The 20,553-nt window shown below is 34.5% G+C and overlaps 2 long non-coding RNA genes across 2 annotated transcripts; one reads left to right on the top strand and one right to left on the bottom strand.

The window, feature by feature from the left end:
* Window positions 1-13,819: 13,819 nt before the first annotated feature.
* Window positions 13,820-15,205, bottom strand: LOC111905575 (uncharacterized). Its single transcript, XR_002854944.3, has 3 exons — window positions 15,066-15,205; window positions 14,608-14,853; window positions 13,820-14,377 (listed from the first exon to the last, which is right to left on the bottom strand). It is a non-coding gene; the product is annotated as an uncharacterized LOC111905575 (long non-coding RNA).
* LOC122196207 (uncharacterized) lies at window positions 14,712-16,538 on the top strand. Its single transcript, XR_006187555.2, has 2 exons — window positions 14,712-14,843; window positions 15,109-16,538. It is a non-coding gene; the product is annotated as an uncharacterized LOC122196207 (long non-coding RNA).
* Window positions 16,539-20,553: the final 4,015 nt, after the last annotated feature.

Genomic DNA, 20,553 nt, shown 5'->3' with positions numbered 1-20,553 from the left:
GCAAGTAGGTATTAAGTTAAGACTGTCATGAATTGGGTTTGTAGATGTCTAAAGTGTTTAGACATAGCAAAAGTTGTTGCAACATTCATGAGTGTTCCTGGAATGAGATTCGAGTATTGGATTAAATCCATGCTCATTTGACTCACTTCATGGATTTTATCACGAGTGATCATGAGATGATAATATCTTATATTCTTCAAACCTAGAGATATGAGTTGTTGACTATGAGTTGGTTATACATTGATTGTACGAAAACACATTGGTAACTCGATATTATAAAACGTGCCTTTGTTTGTGATTCAACAAGTAGTAGAACAAGCATCTGAGTCGAAGTTTATCCATTCCTTTTACTCTTGGAGGGATAAAAAGCGATATCTGTGGGCCCCTCGATGATTTAGTGATGACAAATGTAAGTGCTCGGTCGGGCCCGGACTAATTTGATTTGTTCAATTAGTCAATCGTTATAAATTGGAAATCAGGAAACAACATATGGACAGATAGAATGATTACAATCCATGTCTCAGTCCATATGATATCTAGAATGGAGGAATATATGATCCCTTATCTAATCGATGCGTCATTGATTTGTTCAGAGTTTGAGAGCATCTTTTAAGAGCTACGATTGCTATTCGGGTTTTGGAGTCATACTTGCAATAATAGTTTTAGACTTATCCAAGTGGGAGACTGTTGGATTAGTGTCTAAGTCCATAACTATAATTGGTATGTACTTGACCCAATTTGGCTTGGTCCATTTGGGTTGCATGGCATCGGAACAATTTGGATAGACTGTTGTGAGAAAAGGATATTTATGACTTATTAATATATTATAAGTTCTAATATATTAATATGAAATCATATTATTTAATTAGTATTGATCAAGAATTAATTTGAAATTAATTTTGTGATCAAAAGACACTAATTAAATATATGGGGATTGATTGTGTAAATCATTCATTCTTATATATGTGGGCTTATGATCCATAGTCCTTTATGTTGGGCTAAACCCATGCATACTCCATGGAGTTTTTAACCCATGGAGCATGAAGAATATGGAAGGTCATGAGTTACATGGTGTAACCCTAATAGCCACAATATATAAGGACCCCATGGCTCAAGAAATCGGCCCTAAGGAAGAGGACTAGCCAATTTGAGCATAAGAACTTCTCTCTCAAGTTATTCCAAGTTGTTGGTGGTGTTGTGTGAACCATTTGAGGTGTCACACTTGGGGCACTAGGCTCTTAAGCTCCATGGAATCAAGCTACAACACAAAAGGTATGTTACTCTAACTAGTATCTTATGTGGTATATGAAAATGTATGCTAGTTATAGGTTTAATGCCTTGGATTCCATTTGCATGTATAATTAGTGAAAGCATAGATCCAAGGTATTTAGGGTTGTATGTGCACCATAGGATGTTGTAGTATACTAAAACCCATCAAACTCAAGATCAGAAAGCTCATCTATAGGAACAACATAAGGAAGGTTGCTTTGAACGGACCGGTTTCGCATAGAGATGAGAGTGGCTTCAACTTGTGATCTTGTGAGTTCCGGATGCCTTGAGTGTGTCGTGTTCACAAAGTCTTTCCATAATGGATCATTAGTTCCTGGTCGTCTTGTACCCTTATCAGGTATCAGCACAGTTGAGGCACCTGAGGTTGGAGGGACAGCTCCAACCTCGGAATGCTTGGGGTTCGGAACAGAGGTTCCGCAGTGTGTGTGTGTGTGTGGAAGGAGTTGGGATAACAAATGTGCATGACACGTGGGTTTGTTCTAGGGGCCAAAGAACCTTGTTCAACACTGGCATCACCTTTTTGAGAATGTGAGGGTGGATTTTGTGCACACTCCCCGTGAGTGTATGCATGTGTTTTTGAAACATTGAGGAGTACCTCGGATGAGTGGATGGGAGGGGTGTTCAGAAGGCCATAATCAGCCTGAATGTCATGAGTTCCTTCCTGTTGAGAGGAGGAACTGACTTTGGTTTTCTTTTTAGGCTTTGGCTTTAAAGGAGAAGTCTTCCTTTTGGCAGACTTTTTAATTTTTGGTTCGGACACAGAAGGAGTGGCCTTTTCCGGAATGGGATCAACAGAGACTGGGGCAGGCTGTGTTGGGTCAAACACAATCGACGACTCTAAATGATGTTTGATAAAAATGGAGTCGGAAGGGATTAGGGCCAACATGTGGTCTGGAAGACGTCTAACCGGACCAAAAGATGATTGGTCCAGAACTCTATAATGTTTGATAGTTTTAAAAGTTAGATATACCTCCTTCGGAATGGTGCAGATCAAAATGGGTTGTAATCATTCCTTGTATAGTTGTTGAATTGTCAAAGCCCAGAACCTAGGACTTGAATTCTCATTAGTCTTCCTTTTTATTGCAAATTTCCAGAAGTCCTGCCACAGCACCTCCGGAAGATCAACAGCATTGTCGCGTCCGGAATAGATGTTGTATACCACATACAGCCAGTCCTTGCTTAGGGTGTCCGTACCACCATGTTTTCTGGATAGCCCTTGAACGATGAAGTGCATTAGTACGGTCCACAGTCCGGAAATAGCTGATTTCTTAAAGTATTTTGCCTTGTAGTCCTGGTTGTACCCAATATGGTTCAAGAACAGTTGAAATTCTTCTGCAGTGGGTTCTTGTACCTTAAACCCCTTGGGGTTTTCTTTCACACCATAGCCTTCAGAAACGTCGATTTGTGGATTGGCACGATCCTATCAGCCGTGATTTTGGTTTCGAGTACACCATCGACGATTTTGATTCTAAAGAAGGCGATGTGCAAGAGACTGAGTGGTAGAGGGGGATCTGGGATTTTGGTGAGAGGGATGGATATGGGATGGTTTGCAATGAACGCAATCATTACCCTAATGGGTTCATCGAAATCCAAATGATTCATCGAGAAAAGTTGAGTCGTATTCCTAAGAAACGACTCGCGTGATTGAGATAAGGATGAACCTTTGGATGATTTCTTCTTGGGGGCAATCTTCTTTGGTGTGGAGGAGGTTGCACCAAGCTTTTGGGATGAAGATTGGTACGTCATTGATGAGTAGTTATGAGAGCTTCAAGAACACAACGAACACATGAAATTTTGAAGTTTTGGAGGGTTTGAGCATGTAAAGAGGTAAAAGAGAGTTTAGAAGGGTTTATATAGGTAAGTGAAACGGGTCGGGTTAAGAAAGGTAATGATAAGGATCCGAAGCCAAACCGGGTAACATTTAATGGATAACCATTTTTAGTAATGAGTTGATTTGGGAAAAGAAAGGTAGGGATGTTTTAGAGCTTAGAAAGGAATACCCAAACGACGATTTGATGGTTGCTTTTGGAGACGTGAGATAATGGCACAAATTTCAAGGAATATAAGGATCTTTAAAAGTTATTGTTACAAGAAAAACATTTCACCTTATTGACTCTTGGTTTTTGAATGATCGATTCCAGACAGTTTAAGATCCGGAAGGTAAAAGGTTGAGTTCCGGATAAAAAAATGAGGAAATGGTCCGGAATAAGATCAGTCGAGAGTGAAGTTTAGAAATTCCGGAGTCAAAAAATAGTTTGAGATTCTGCAGTAAAAATTTGAAAAATCCGGAGTAAATTTTGAGAGAAGAACTCGGAGCAAAATTCCGAAAGGGTAATTAGAGTTCCAGAGTGAAAATTGAAAGATTTTCAAGAAAAATATTTGCAAGACATTCCGGAACAAGGTTTGAAAAACTTCCGGAGTGAGAGTTTGAAAATTCCGAAGTATAGAATACACTACCTTTTCGGAGTGGAATTTCGGGATGCCTTTATGAAGTATATTTCGAGATGCAAAATGTGATTAAGATGACTATGTGGACTTAGAACAACAAATAATCAGGATGAGCTGTACAACTAAGAAAATCAAGTGGTGGTTAGAGATAAAGACAAGTCAAATGATCCTATGTATTCCGAGAGACAATAGTTCCGAGATAAAAGGAGTTTTGAGTTCGAAACCAATTTTCTAACAGATGTTACCATCAGAGAAAGCAAGTCTCTTGAAAGAAATGAGGATCAGGCATCATCATACCCATCTTGTTCAGAAAACCATTGAATTTGGTTTCGTTTATTGCCTTAGTAAAGACATCAACAATTTCATAGTCAGATGGAACAAAAATGAGTTCAATATTGTCATTTAAAACATGATCTTTTATGAAATGGTACCAAATATCAATGTGATGCGTCATAGAGTGCTGAATTGGATCGTGAGAAATTGCAATGGCACTTTGAGAATCATAGTAGATAGGAATTCGTTGAAAACGGTAACCATAATCTAAAAGTTGAGACTTCATCCATAGAACTTGAGAGGTACAGCTGGTAACAGCAATGTATTCTCCTTTGGCTGTAGAGAGAGCAATGCAGTTCTGCTTCTTGGATGACCAACTAACCAATCGACCACCTAAAAATTGACAGCCACCTGATGTGCTTTTTCTATCAAGTTGAAGACCACCATAGTTTGAACCTAAATATTTGTGACAACCCAAATTTTATTCCGTTATATTACCCCGTTTCCGTTAACGGAATATTCCATTTTATAAAAGTTCCGTTGATTTGAGGTCGGAAAATAAATAAATGTTTTATTTATTTATTTATTTATATCTTATGTCGTTATCATCGTGATAAAATAAATAAAGACAAGTAACTTACATTTCCATTTGATTGGAAAAAAAATTAATTTTTATTATGACCATTTAACCCGGGTAAAAAGTTTAAACCTCCTTAAACACTAGTATCGGGTAGTCGTATACCAGGTGCAACACTTATGGCATATATATATATAGGGAGTTGAATACCCCATAGGACCCTTTTACCACCCTAAACCCACTTCCTCTCTCTACTCTCTCTCTCTCATCAAGCTCGATTCCGCCTCAAATCCGCAAGTTTCCGCCTCCAAATCGTAAGTTCTTGCACCCTAGCTTGTTTTACAACCCATTACATGTCATTATAGCTCAAAAATCGTCCAAGAAGGCAAGGAGTAAGGAGTTTACGGCCCAAGAACACTCTAGGGCCGTAAACCCCTAAAATGATGCCAAACTTGCCCTAAAACTCCTCCTTAAGGTTGGAAATTAATTTAGGATTAAGCCTAGAAGTGTTTTAACCTCAAAACAACAATTTTTAGAGCATAAAAGAGGGTTTACGGCCCAAGCACATGCTTAGGCCGTAAACACCCTCTAACCATGCAAATATGCCCAAAAACACTTCCAAATCATGTTTAAGCTTGAGATATGACTTAGGGAATTTCCATTTCGAGTTTGGAACAATTAAACATCATAATTTGAGGGGCAAACTAGAGTTTACGGACCAAGCATATGCTTAGACCATAAACTCCCCCAAACCATGTCAAATGAGAGTTTAAGTCCCCTAAATGGCCCTATACCTTCACTAGAAATTGTTGGGATTGAAACAAGGACCTTAAAATCAAAGATTGGAGGGTGCACAAGAGTTCACGGCCTAAGCCATGGGGCTTATGGCCGTAAACTCCCAAGGAGTGGCCTTTGGGCCGTGAACTCCAAGGGAGTAAGCTCTTGGACCCTTAGACACCCCTTTGGCCTTGTATAATTCCCTAGAACCACTTCTAAATCCATATGAGACTTGAAAGATATCAAAAACACTCATCCCATGAGTTTACGGCCGTAAACTCATGGGGGTGTGGCCTCCCAACTGTGAACTCATATAAAGTGAGTTTTAGGAGAGTAAACTCCTTATCCAAGCCATGCACACCCTTAAATGTTACCCGGGACACCCCTAGCACTTAATCAAAGTGTTTTCAGCACCTTAGGATGTGTATGTTTATTTAATTAGTATTATATTTACTAATTGTATGTAAATATATGTTATCATATGTTAATAGGTCACTAAGTGTTTTCAAGTCTTTACTTGACATCGAGCACCCAGCCGGCACCTTCGTCGGATCCACTTACATCAGGTGAGTTCATACCCCTGAATGAACCTTTTAAATGTTTTTACATGTTTTTATGGGGGGGATACAAGTTAAACATGCCGGTTATCATATCAATCATATGTGATTGATAACCCGCATGCACAAGGATTTATTACACTGTTAACTGTTTTTACCAAGTATGATACTGTAAATGGTTCTCTAAAACGTCTTTACTTGTTCAAAGCTTTCCTCAAAATTGACTTTCGCACTGAATGTTTTATCAAAGTTTCATTTAAAACTTGTTTATGAAAGGTTTTCAAAGGATTTCTAAAGGTTTTCAAACTTATTTTACTAAAGAATACTAAGTCGTGCTTTTCTTAAGTGTAAAGGTTTTCCAAAGTTTTTCATCAAAGCTTACTTCCATGTTTTATACTCCTACTTCGTTAGATTCTACTGCCTTGTTATACTTCTATTTAGTTAAATGCTACTACTTTGTTAACACTTTTACTTCGGGATACACTTTTACTTCACGATACGCTTATACTTCACGATACGCTTCTACTTCACGATACGCTTCTACTTCACGATACGCTTCTACTTCACGACACGCTTATACTTCATGATACGCTTCTACTTCACGATACGCTTATACTTCACGATACGCTTATACTTCCCAATACGCTTCTATTTCACGATAAGCTCCTACTTGTTAAACACTTAAACTTCGTTAAATGCTTCTACTTAGTTAAATGTATGCCTGTGCTTGTATAAGTTATATAAATAATGTTTAAAGGACTTAGGAAGGCTAGTTCTCCCTATTTCCTTTTCTTTGTTGAGATGTGGTCTGGTGGGATCGGATGTCCGCCCGAAGGTCGTTTGATCATTAGTTATATAGTATGTATACAAGCATAGACATATAGGTTTACATTAGTCAGTTCAGTTGTGAGTCTCTATCATTAGTCCAATATTTTACATCAGATCTCACTATACGAGATACATCTTCAGTACACGGCCTTCTCCGTTATCAAGTTGGTAACCAGAGTCTCTTGTAGGGAGCGTGGACATTGTGTGTATAGATCTATACGGGATTGACACCCCCGCACCCTGACTGCTAGCTACAGTCCACGGCCTACAAAGCCAAGGGGTGACAAATGTCATACTTACACCGACGCTTGCAGGGCGTCAAGTTCTCTAGTGTCTATCAGTATGGTTACGAGTATCTCGGGTTTGCCTTATAATTCATGGCCTTAAGGTAACGGGTTTTAACATTGTATTCACTGTTTTAGACCGTGCTAGCTGTATCTTTCATTTGATATTGTCTAGGGTATGTATTCACTGTTTTAGACCGTGCTAGGTGTATCTTTCATTTGATATTGTCCAGGGTCTGTATTCACTGTTTTAGACCGTGCTAGCTTTATCTTTCATTTGATATTGTCTAGGTGTATTCACTGTTTTAGACTGTGCTAGCTGTATCTTTCATTTGATACTGTCTAGGGTCTGTATTCACTGTTTTAGACCTTGCTAACTGTATCTTTCATTTGATACAGTCTGGGGTCTGTGTCTCTTTTTTGTTAGACTGAGTCAGGCGTGTCGTTCATTCGATACTCTCCTGGAGTGTATGATTCCTTTTGCCTTAGTCAGCAGTCTTCACTGCTGAGACATATGTTATTTTCCCTGATATTCTCCTACTTTCTTTAAAATCATTTCCCGTATTTTGATAATGATAGTGTTTAAGGGAAAACTACCTTTTTACAACATAACTCTATCCATTCTTGGTAGAAGACTGCTTTTAATTAGAAAATATAGGATTTTCTAGAAAGGACTCTAATACACTGTAGACTCTAAAAGTGCGCGAGGAGCTTGCTTAAGGTCATAGACTGCCTTCCTAAGTTTGTAGCAGTAGTTCGGAAATGAGAGATTAACAAAACCAGGAGGTTGTTGAAGATATACTTCAGTGTCAAGTTTACCATTAAGAAAACAATATTAACGTCCATTTGGCAAACCTTGAAGCCTTTGTGAGCAACATAAGCAAGAAAGATTCTGATGGCTTCAAGATGTGCAACAGGAGCAAAAGTCTTATCGTAGTCGAGGCCTTCGATCTGAGTAAATCCTTTAGCCACTAATCTGGATTTATTTCAAATAATAAATCCTGCATCATCTAACTTGTTGCAAAATACCCATCTAGTACCAACAATAGGGTGATCTGGAGGAGGAGGCACGAGAGAGCATACTTCATTTCTATCGAATTCTGCCAATTCTTCTTGCATGGTTGTAATCCAGTCAGCATGCTCTAATGCTTCCTTAATGGATTTGGGTTCAACCATGGAGATAAATGCCGAAAAATGACATTCATTTTGAACACTTGTGGCAGAGCGAATTTGAACACCAGTATTAGGGTTTCCAATAACTTGGTTTGGAGGGTGATCCTTGGTCCAAGCAAGTAATCTTGGAAGTTCGTGTGCAACATATGATCTAATATCAGTAGTAGGATTGAGTTGCTTCCCCTGAATGGTTTGAATCTGAGGGTGATGCTCCCCATGAACTTCTAAAGCGGAGAGGTTTACATCGTCATCGAAAGGGAACTCAAATAAATTTTTGTTGTCATCATTGATGATTGGATTGGAGTCAAATTTCGCGGTTGCATCAAGAAATCCGTCTACATTTGATTCAAGTGAGGGTTGACCGTTCTCCCCCTCAACCTGATAAGGTTGAATCGGTTTAGAATCAAATGAAGAAAGAGAGGGTAGAGGACCGAAAACAGGTCATGAGATAAGAATAGATGATGAAGGTTGACTTGAATGAAATTCCGAATCAAGTGTTGTTTCAGAAGGTCCAAACAGATTTTCAAAATCAACTTCATGAATTATCTGAACATTCAGACATTCTGAGGTTGGAGCACCGGACTCCATAGTGTGAGTTGTGACATGCGAGGGAGCAGAATTCCGAATGAAGTTGTCATCGAAGGTAACATCAAAACTTTCTTCAATAACTCGAGTTCGAAGGTTGAGAACTCGATACACTTTTGACTTTGAAGAGTACCGAAGAAATATTGCTTCATCAGCTTTGGGTTGGAACTTTCTTAGCTGATCACGATTGTTTTTGATGAAACATCGACATCCGAAGACATGGAGAAACGAAATACTTGGCTTCCAACAATTCATTGCTTCATACAGTGTCATGTTGAGGTGTTGATTGATGATACTTCTATTTTGAGTGAAGCAGGCAGTTGATACTGCTTCAGCCCGGAGATAGAGTTGTAGATTTGTGAAGTTTAGCATGGATCGAGTAGCTTCAACAACAGTTATGTTGAGTCTTTCAACTACACCGTTCTGTTGTGGAATGTAAGGAGCTGAGAAGTTGTGGTCAATTCCTTTCTCGGTGAGGAATTTCTCAATGGTGGAGTTAGTGAATTCTGAGCCATTGTCATTTCGGATTCTCGTAACTTGGAGTTTAATGAGAACTTCTATTCCTTTGATAAAAATGATGAGTTCAGAGGTTGTTTCTGATTTCAGCCTTAGGAAGAAGACCCAGGTGAACCTTATAAAGTCATCAACAATCACAAGAATGTACTTTTTATGATGAAGACTCTCTATAGTGGATGGTCCACAAAGATCAATGTGTAGAAGCTCTAATGGTTCCGAGATTCAATTTTCTATAATAACAGGATGACCCTTCTTCGATTTCTTTCCACACTCACAAGCAGCACACAAATGATCATTTTCAAATTTGAGAAGAGGTAAACCTCTCACCATTTCACCGGATACGAGATCATTCATGTACCGAAAGTTTAGATGAGCGAGCCTTTGGTGCCATAACCAACTAATGTCAAGAACAGCTTTAGAGAGAAGGCAGAGTTGCGGTTTCCAATAATCATGTTGATGTCGAGAGGGTACATGTTCTTGTTGCGATTTGACTTAATTAAACATTCTTTTGGGTCTTCAGTCATTACATAGTTGTGCTTCTTTCAAAATTAAACACGTCGATTTGAATCAGTGAGCTGAACAACGCTTATCAAATTATGTTTCAGATCAGCTACATAGGCCACATTTGAGATAGATAAATTTCCATTGGTGAGAATTCCATAACCACGAATTTGAGAATTAGATTTTTTTCCATATGTCACGTAACCAGCATTTGGAGTGAGATCCCGCAGAAAAGCTTTTTGCCTCATCTTGTGCATGGAGCAAGCACTATAAATATGCCATATTGTTTCTTGCTCCAAAGCACAAAGTGCCTGCAAAATTACTGAGTGGTGGAGCTTTTAGGCTCCGAGTTAGGTTTAGGGACATAGGCACGGGCTTTGGACTTTGATTATGACTTAGAAACAACTTTGAGTTTCCTGGGAATGTTTCTCGAGTTGTTAGGAAACAGACAAAAGTTTAATGTCTTTTCATCTATCTAGTAGTCATATTCAGTGACTTGAGGGTTAGAAATAGTGTTCTTCAAACTTTAAGTTTCCAAAGTGGTGGGAACAATTGTGACCATTGGAACTGGTGTTGTATCAATGTGAGATTTGACTTTCCATACAAGATGTTGCTTTGAAGATTTTGAAAATTTTGTTTTCTCAACAATTTTTGATTTGCTTAATGACACATTGGTTTTTGAAAATTTGGGTTTAAAAATTATGCCATCAGATTTAGCAATGAACGCGGATGAAACAATCTGAGGAGAGGTGTTTTGGACGGACATGGTATTCACACAAGATTTGGGCTGATTGATACTGGCCACTTTCTTTGGTTCTACATGACTGAGAGAGTTAGAAGGCCTTTTGAAGACCTTAGTGGGTGTGAAGGAGTTTTGACTATGGGTTGATGAATGAGAATTCCGAGATACACTCTTTTTGAAGTTCTCAAGGAGTCTTGAATTTTGTCTAGTCTTAACTTCCTTTTTGTGAGCATTTCGAGCTTCCACTTTGGGATCTACAATATCCTTCATATTTAACATTGGCTTTCTTTTGGATTGAGACAAGGGTTTTGAAGTTTGGCCTACAGAAGGATTGTTGAACACAGGCTTAATGGGAACCATATTTGTTTTTGAAATTACATGTGGTTCAGAATCACATGAGATTGTCTCATTGACTTCACTATCTACGGATGCCTAAACACACTCTAATGGTTTAGAAGAAGTTGATTCCGGAAAGATTTCCTCAACAACACAGTTGTTAGGAGGGCTAAGGTTCAGATTTTGAACACCAGAATTTTGAGTACTAGAGGTCCAATTCAGGTCCAGGTTTATCAGAGGCGGAAATTGCGTGGAATCGAGATTCTTAACAACTATGGGTTGAAACTCAGGAATTAAGGATGTAAAGTGGTATGTGATCTCAAGAAGATGTGACAAGGGAGAAACAGCGGTGTCCGAATATTTGATCTTCGGAACCTCTCCCATGAATGTCAAATTTTGCAATTCCTTCTAGGGACGAGCAATTGGTTTCAGAGACTTGCTTCTGAGACCAGGTGCTTTTGACCACGGATGAAAAAAGTTATGAGTCATTCGTTGATTTGCTTCAAGTATGTCGATGGCATTATGCAAGACATTTATTTTTGTATTGAGACGTTTGTTATTAGAAATTAACATGTTTCTTTCAAAATAGATGATTTTATATTTGTCTTTTAAAATGATACATTCATCTTTTGACATTACAAGCTTATGCTCTAAAGATTCGATTTTTAACTTCATATCCTCAAAACGTAACTTAAGACGATTTAATTTACACTCCTTCTTCTCACTGGCTTTTATGGCAGACTCATAGGCTTTATAAATGGTGCTCATATCTATTTGGATCTGGGTTAGGTAAGGTTCACAAAGAGACAAATCAAAATTATTATCAGTAATCATAGATTTTACCTGCTGAACGATGTTTCGACCAGGTGGATCGTTAGTGGCCATGTAGCAGTAGTGTGGTTCATCAAGCACATTTTTCTTCTAGTTACCATGTCATCGTCATCTCCAGATGACCAATATCCTTCTGCATCTCTTGATACAGTTGTTAGAAAAGCTTTTTCACTTTCTGCCATCTCTTGAGCTCTTTGGGCATAGTATGCAGAGTCCTTTATCTTTGGTTCTTGCAGAGCTTCAGCCAAGAAATCTTTTGCTAAGTGTTTTGCATGTCCACACTTGTGGCACACAATTTTTGGCTTGTCGGATTTTGGATTCTGCGGTGGTTCTGAAGTAGAGTTTGGTTTTGAGATGTTCGGTTTGTATGAGGGAGGATTTTCCGAAGTTGTTTGAGATTTCGGAGGAGAGTATGGTTGAGGATTATTTTGGTGAGGATCATGGAATCGATTTTGGTATGGTTTGTAAGATGGATTGAAAGGACGTTTGTATTTCATGGAGAGTAGAGCAAATTCCTATTGGAAACGGAGTATAGAGTCTATAGCTTCGGAATCATCAACAGGATAGTTTTGTGTGGGTAAGACAGGTAAGGACGATTGAACAGATGGAATAATTGGTTTGAAAGGATCCGAGGTGGAAGGGTTTGGAATGGTTGGTTCATAGGAACTGACAAGAGCAAGAGGACCTCCGGAGAGTTCCCTTATGGTCGGAGCAACATTAGATTCGTGTCCTTGAAGTTCATCAAAAAGTTGATAAAGCTTTACCAAGGCTGTTAAAGAACTTGAGATTGTATTCCAAGGGAGTTCGGACAATCCCATGCGCAGTCATGTTGTTGACTACGATTCGGTAACGGTTAGAGGCTGAGGTCACTGACTCACCAGGAGTGGTAGTGAAGGTGTCAAAGTCCTTGACAACTGAAGTTAGACGCTTGTCTTTCATGTTTTCGAACCTTCTATCAAATCTTGGAGAGTGTCCCAAATTTCTTTTGCTTATTTACACAACTTAATGTGTTCGAAGAGTGAAGGAGGAACACCAAACAACATTTCAAAGAAGGCAACTTGATCGGCATGCAACTTCTCAATATCATCAACTATCAGAGGGGCTGGACGTGTCTCATCTTGACCCATAATCTGGGCAACGACATCTCTTACAACTGTTCTTATATAAACATGAGGGCCTTCTTTGACGGATCTCCAAATAGCTTCACCTTTCTCTTTAGCTAATAAAAATCTTTCCATTCTAACTTTCCAGTGATCATATTCTTCCACAACTAGCAATGGGGCATGTGTAGGGTCACCCACGCTATTTGTGATTTGCATTGAAATCATTTGTTGAGGATTAGAAGTAGCCATTGAAGTTAAGATATCTTCAAGCAAAAGTGGTATATAGAAGAACTTTTATCCTTAACACAAAAATGGTTGAATCACCATGGTAATTTCAAACCAACTATAGTCTGATCTTATGGATTCAAAGGACAACCACTCAAGCTCTGATACCAATTGAGAGTACAAATAGATCTAATGCGCAGGGATAAGGTTTAAAAACTCAAACCTTGAGTTAATACTTTAAGATCAACATCTGCTTGCTAATAAATGTTCCAGTCAAGTCTGGATAGACCAGTCAAGTCTGACTTAATGTATTCAACAAATGATCAATCCATAAATGAAGAATGAGAATAGAGATCAAGGTAAAGTTAATAAATGAAGAACAAAGAGAATTTTGTAAAGAAAGTGAATGAAATATTGCTAACAGTTTTGAACAATCCGTCTATTGATTTAACATTGAATGCTCCTATAAATAGGAGAAAGAAGTACATGATACTAACCGGTTACACTCATAGGACTGGACAAAAGAGTTACATCTAACACACTGAATATCCAGGTTTGAAAACTCAAACCTTTAGTTAATACTTTAAGATCAATGTATGCTTGCTAATAAATGTTTCAGTCAAGTCTGGATAGACCAGTCAAGTCTGAGTTAATGCATTCAACAAATAATCAAGCCATAAATGAAGAATGAGAATACAGATCAAGGGTTAATAAATGAAGAACGAAGAAAATGTTGTAAAGAAAGTGAATGAAATATTGCTAAAAGGTTTGAACAATCTATCTATTGATTTAACATTGAATGCTCCTATAAATAGGAGAAAGAAGTACATGGTACTAACCGATTACACTCATCGGACTGGAAAAAAGAGTTACATCTGACACTCTGAATATCCAAGTTGACAAAAGATTAATTCCTATGTCTAATTAAATCAAACAAAAGACAAATTAAATTAAATGCATAAAGACAAAATATTGATTCCGGAACAACAAACATTCCGGACACAAAATCTGTTCCAGAATGCCTTCACTCTTAATATTCTCTTCACCATCTAGACTTCGGGTCCGGACACAATGAGTTCCGGAGCAGACACCATTTCGGAACTAGAGCTTGACTTTGGCATTGGCAAAAGGATTTAGGATTGCTAGAGCTTCACTTTCAGGTTCTAACATTTCTTCTATTGCATTATATCCAAATTCCAAACTTTTATGTTAATATTGTTATTTAAGAGTGTCTACCTATTATTGGTTAATCATCCTCATATCAGGATAGGTATACTCTTCTTTTACCAAATTATCTCTGCTCAGAAGCCATATGTCGTAGGATATGGGTCCTACAAGTTTGATAGAAATAAAAAAATTTTAGATTTGGTTCAATGAGATCCTACTTTCTGCTATCATTATACAAAAACGTCTATAACATGCCAAGTAATATATATATATATATATATATATATATATATATATATATATATATATATATATATATATATATATATATATATATATATATATATATATATATATATATGTATAAAGCATAGAAAAAATTCATAATGCTTACAAGAACCTGGCAAGAGCATCAATCATATCTTACACACCTCCACCTCCACCTCCACCTCCATCTACACCCCTTGAGCTTCCATTGCTTTCTTTCATTGATGAACCACTACCTCCACCACCATTTCCACCAACAAATTAGTTAGTTCCGGCATGAAAAGATGGTTGAGAATGAAAATTTAGAAACTTGGGTGAAACATTTCATCGGGTAGTGGGTGTCTCCAATATCAACATAAGCAGGTATGTATATCTGGAAAAAAATCACAAAATTAATATTTTTTATGTGTAAAATGAAACTCGTAAGATCTACAGATTTCCGGAATTGTAAATCAAACATGTTATATTAAGCTATTGAGTTTTGATTTAAATTTGGGTTTTGGGAGAAATCTTAAATCAAAATCAAAATCACTAAATACTGAATATTGATTACCTGGAAGCATGAATAGAGACGAAACTCTTTACCTTATATTTTTACCATTTCGTGATTGTACTGTGTTGGGTGAAGGGGGGTGTTGTAGAATGACATGAAGCACATGAGCGGCCTCCAAGGACTCTTTCCAGTCGACCATATACTGTGTTCCTAAAATGATGACAAAATGATATTTTTGTTGAAGCGCAAAATCGATGGGTATGGTTGATGGAGCCATCTCCATCGTCATCGTGAAAGAAGTGGAATTCCGACATTGGTAATTGTTACACCTCATGGTGGTCATGGTGATGTAGAATCGATGGTTGAGGATTGTCGATTGAGCCATGGTGGGGAGTTATAATCATCAAAAAGGGTGAACTTCTAGTTACAACCATCTGAAAACATACTTGCTTCAAATGACTGGGTGGGGAAAAAAGAGATTATAATATGCAAATAAAGCACAATTTATCAGGTTTGTATATATAGAAAGTATGTGTGTTCGGCGGAGGTGTCGATCGAACTGTAGGTTGAAGTGAGTATGTATTGGCGTGAAAATCAAAAACTTATTTTTGATATACAGATTCAGAAATGGTGTTGGATGTGGACGCTGATGGTGGGCATTAGGCGGAGGTTGTATTTAGGGCACAATCGAACCACATCGTTTGCTAAACCAAAGAGAACATACGCACAGATGTATAGTCACACAGAGGCCATATATCAATGGAAGCTGGCGAAGGTCCACTTGATGATGGAAATCGATTGCATGTGCAAAAATAGAAGCATTGGGTCTGAAATCAAACTCAAAACATTACATAGACTTATCGGTGTTTGGTGTGGCCATCGTTTGATGCAAAGATTGTAGTTCCAAAGTCCAACCAGGTTGAACTCGGGGAAAACTGCATGTACAAACGAGGGAAATAAACAAAAAAGGAACTTGACATTGGCGTTGTTCCTATGTATGAATTAGGGCTTCAAAGGTCAGCCTTTTCAAACTTGATGGCCAAATCCAACTAAGAATGAAACAAAAATCAAACATGGACTGTTTTCAACCTCCCACCATTGTTCCTGCCCAATCCAGCGTTGCTTCGACGGTGCCCCGGTGGTGGTGTCGATAGAAAAAAAATTACGGACGGGGATTCATGTTTTGAGAGGGGTTTAGAGGAGCGAATGTGAAGCTTCAGTATGTCGATGAGTTTAGAGAGATATAGATGTTTTTTGAGAGTGGGAAGCATCGACATAAGTGTCAATATTGGTGGGCGGTTGGTTGTTGAGGAGATAATGGTTGACGATTAACTTCAGCCACCACAGCAGCCAACGTCGTCGCACCATCACCAACAAAAGCACTTTGTTGTTGCTTCCTCTTGCTTCCTTGTCGAAATCATCACAAAAAAAACAGTCAACCGACAGCTCCATCAGGGTTGTTGTAAGCAGCCACTTTTTAAGTGGTGTAAGGTAATTAGGATGGGAAGGCGGTTGTGACCAGATAAGAAAGCATGGAAGAGGAAAATGTAATGAACTGAAGAAAACGGTGATGATGGTGGTGTTGAATCGCTTCTAAAGAAAGCATCGAGATGAAGAAGCGGTGGGGAGATAAAAGGAAGGAATGTCGGTGAAAATTAAGATTGGAAAACAATGACAACAATCGAAAACTGATTGGGTGGAAAAACGGTAAAGAAAATATGTGAGAAACACGTGTCATCAAAGAATTGACAAAATGCATAAACTGCCCAAAACAAAATTGTTTAGCAACAAATCCATAAGATAACAAACCAACATAAACAAATGACCATTATTGACCAAAAATTATGAATTTCAATGTTCCTAAGCGCGGTCACATATATATATATATATATATATATATATATATATATATATATATATATATATATATATATATATATATATATATATATATATATATATATATATATATATATATATATATATATATATATATATATATATATGTTCATGTTCATTTGAAACCATGTTAATTTTGTGAGATCGTGAGACCAAATCTAAAAATAATTTTAAAATGTAAAATAAAAGAAAAAATCCAAAATTCTTTTTTTTTTTAATTATTATTTTCGTCACTTTAGTTACCAAAAAAAATAATAAATAAATAAATAAAATTAACGTTTTCTTGAAAAATACGTGAAATATTCTAATAGAATATTACATTGTAAATATTCTAATGTGATTTTTAGAATGTTAAAATATTCTACTAGATTTATTAGATATGTAAAATATTCTAATATTCTATTAGAATATTTAAAAAAAAAAGAATTTTTTTTTGGTATTTTTATGGAAAATAAAAATGACTAAAATAATATTTGAATTTTTTTGTTCGAAAATTTTCAAATATTTTTCATTTTAAAAAATGTTTTTTTATCTACAAAATAAATGGCTACGATTTCGTCTCACGGTATCACAAAATTAGGTCGTCTCACATTAACCTAACCATATATATATATATATATATATATATATATATATATATATATATATATATATATATATATATATATATATATATATATATATATATATATATATATATATATGTTCAAGTTCATTTAAGACCATACTAATTTTGTAAGACCGTGAGACCAAATCTAAAAATAATTTTAAAATGTAAAATAAAAGGAAAACTTCAAAAAAAAAATTAATTATTATTTTCGAAACTTTAATTACTAAAAAAAATAATAAATAAGACAATTACCGTTTTTTTAAACGTACGTGAAATATTCTAATAAAATATTACACTGTAATATTTTAATGTGATTTATATAATGTTAGAATATTCTACTAGATTTGTCAGATATGTAGAATATTTTAATATTCTTCCAGAGTATGTAAAAAAAATTTTTTTTTTTGGTATTGTTTTAATTTTTTTTTTTGGAAATATAAATTCCAAAAATAATATTTGAATTTTTTTTTTTGAAAATTTTCAGTTATTTGCATTTTAAAAATATATTTTTTTATCTACTAAATGAGTGGCTAGGATTGCGTCTCACGGTCTCACAAAATTAGGTCGTCTCCCTAATAAATAAAAATAATTTTGCCACATGTCACTCTCTTATTAACTTGGACACATGTCATTTTTTTGATATTTTTAAATAAATGTATTTTACATTTGTCATTTTCTTATTTGTTTTTCTTAATTAACACATCATATTTACACCTCAATTAATAATTGTTTTAATTGAAAATGACCAATAAATTACAATACTACAACTCATATAGAATTTAATATGTTTCCTTTTAAATTCAAATTTTAAATTTCAAATTTAAATAAATTTTTATTTAAACCTTTATACTTAGTTTTTGTTTTATCCAACCCGGATATCATACGAGTCTCACAACTAGTATATATATATATATATATATATATATATATATATATATATATATATATATATATATATATCCCTATTCTAATAAAAGAAAAATTTTATTCTCCTTTTAACATGTGTCACATATTAAGGCTCATAATTAATGCATATTTTAATTTTTTTTTACCATTTGTCACCTTATTATATCTCCTAAATAATAAATGCCACTTGTCAACCTATTGATTATCAATTTCAAATTTCAAATTTTAAATTTCTCACTCTAATTACATTAAATTAACAACACTAGGATAAAAATTAAAATAAAATTAATACAAATTATAAAGTGATATAATTTTACAGATTTATTTAAATCAATTATTATAACTTTATATAACTAAAAAAATCTCTTATATAATAATTTATTTAAAATAAGTGATTAATAATTTTGAAATTTTTTACTATTAAAATTTAATTAATTTTGTAACCGTGGTTTCCACAGGTTATAAACTAGTGTATATATATATATATATATATATATATATATATATATATATATATATATATATATATATATATATATATATATATATATATATATATATATGTGTGTGTGTGTGTGTGTGACCGTCGGCTTTTCAAAATAATTTGATTTCAGTTAAAGTTTTTTAGGCTTTAGCTCGCTTAACTTTTTATACACCCTAATGTGTCTACTTCACATAATTTATCATGTAATAAAGATACATATTGAATTATATAGTAACCTCATTATGGAGATGTAATTAGCAAAATATATTTAAATTAAGGTATTGTTTAAATTAAAGTAAACTATTCGTAATATTAATTGACATGCTTGATTTAAGCAAGAAATCCAAAATTAATTATAATTCGGTACTATCTCTTCTCTTTTACGCTAATAAATGAAAATGACTTTGTCACATGTCGTTCTCTCATAAAATTAGCTACATGTCATTTTATCATAATTTGAGATATATTTATTTTTTACTTGTCATTTTTTTAATTTTCATTTTTCAATATATCATTAATTTAGTTTCCATAAATTAAACCTACCATAATAACTATTAATTTCAAATTTTAAATTTCAAATTCAATTTCAAATAAATTTACAGTTTAAATCTTTATGTTTAACATTTTGTTATAATTAACCTGTTTAGTACACTAAACACATAATTTTTATTTATTTATTTTTTGCATGTTTTTTTTCTGATAATTTTCACTTATTTCAATTTCAAACTCAAATAAAATTTTTATTTAATCGTTCGTACTTAACATTTTGTTTTAATCAACCCGTATAATATACGGGTGTCACAACTAGTTAATCTAATAAAAAAATAGTTTTATTTTACTTTTGACATGTGTCATATTATTATACCTCTTAATTAATGCATATTTTATTCTTTTTTTGTTATGTGCCACCATATTATGTCTCATAATTAATACTTGCTACATGTTAACTTGTTGATTATTAATTTTAAATTTTAAATTTTAAATTTTCCACTCTATCTATATTAAATTAATAGCATTAAAATTAAATTTAATACAAATTATAAAGTGATATAGTTTCACATATTTATTTAAACTAGTTTATAACCCGTGAGAACCACGGTTATAAAATTAATCAAACTTTCATATAAAAAGTCAAAATTATTAATTAATTATTTTAAATAAATTGTTATTTAAGATAATTTTTTTTAGTTATATAAAATTATAATCGTTGATTTAAATAAATACATGAATCTATATTATCTTATAATATGTATTAAATTTATTTTATTTTTCAATCTAATGTTATTAATTTAATATAATTAGAGTGGAAAAATTTAAAATTTGAAATTTAAATAAAAAAATCAATTATTAGTTTAATGTAATTAGAGTGAAAAAATTTTAAATTTGAAATTTGAAATAAATAATTAATAGGTTGACAAGTGGCATGATAATGAATATATAACATTAATGAGATGTTTTAATTGTATGACACTTGTCAATAGGAGATTAAACTTATTCTTTTATTAGAATAGGAAGATTAATGATATAATTTTATATAACTAAAAAAATCTCTTAATTAATAGTTTATTTAAAATAATTGCTTAATAACTTTGAATTTTTAATATAAAAGTTTAATTAATTTTGTAAGTGTTGTTCTCACAAGTTATAAACTAGTTTGTTAATATAAAAGGGGTAAAATTAA

Source organism: Lactuca sativa, chromosome 9 (genome assembly GCF_002870075.4).
Source record: "Lactuca sativa cultivar Salinas chromosome 9, Lsat_Salinas_v11, whole genome shotgun sequence".
Classification (NCBI taxonomy): domain Eukaryota; kingdom Viridiplantae; phylum Streptophyta; class Magnoliopsida; order Asterales; family Asteraceae; genus Lactuca; species Lactuca sativa.
Note: the sequence above shows the minus strand (reverse complement) of the source record. Positions and strands in the feature narration are given on the sequence as shown.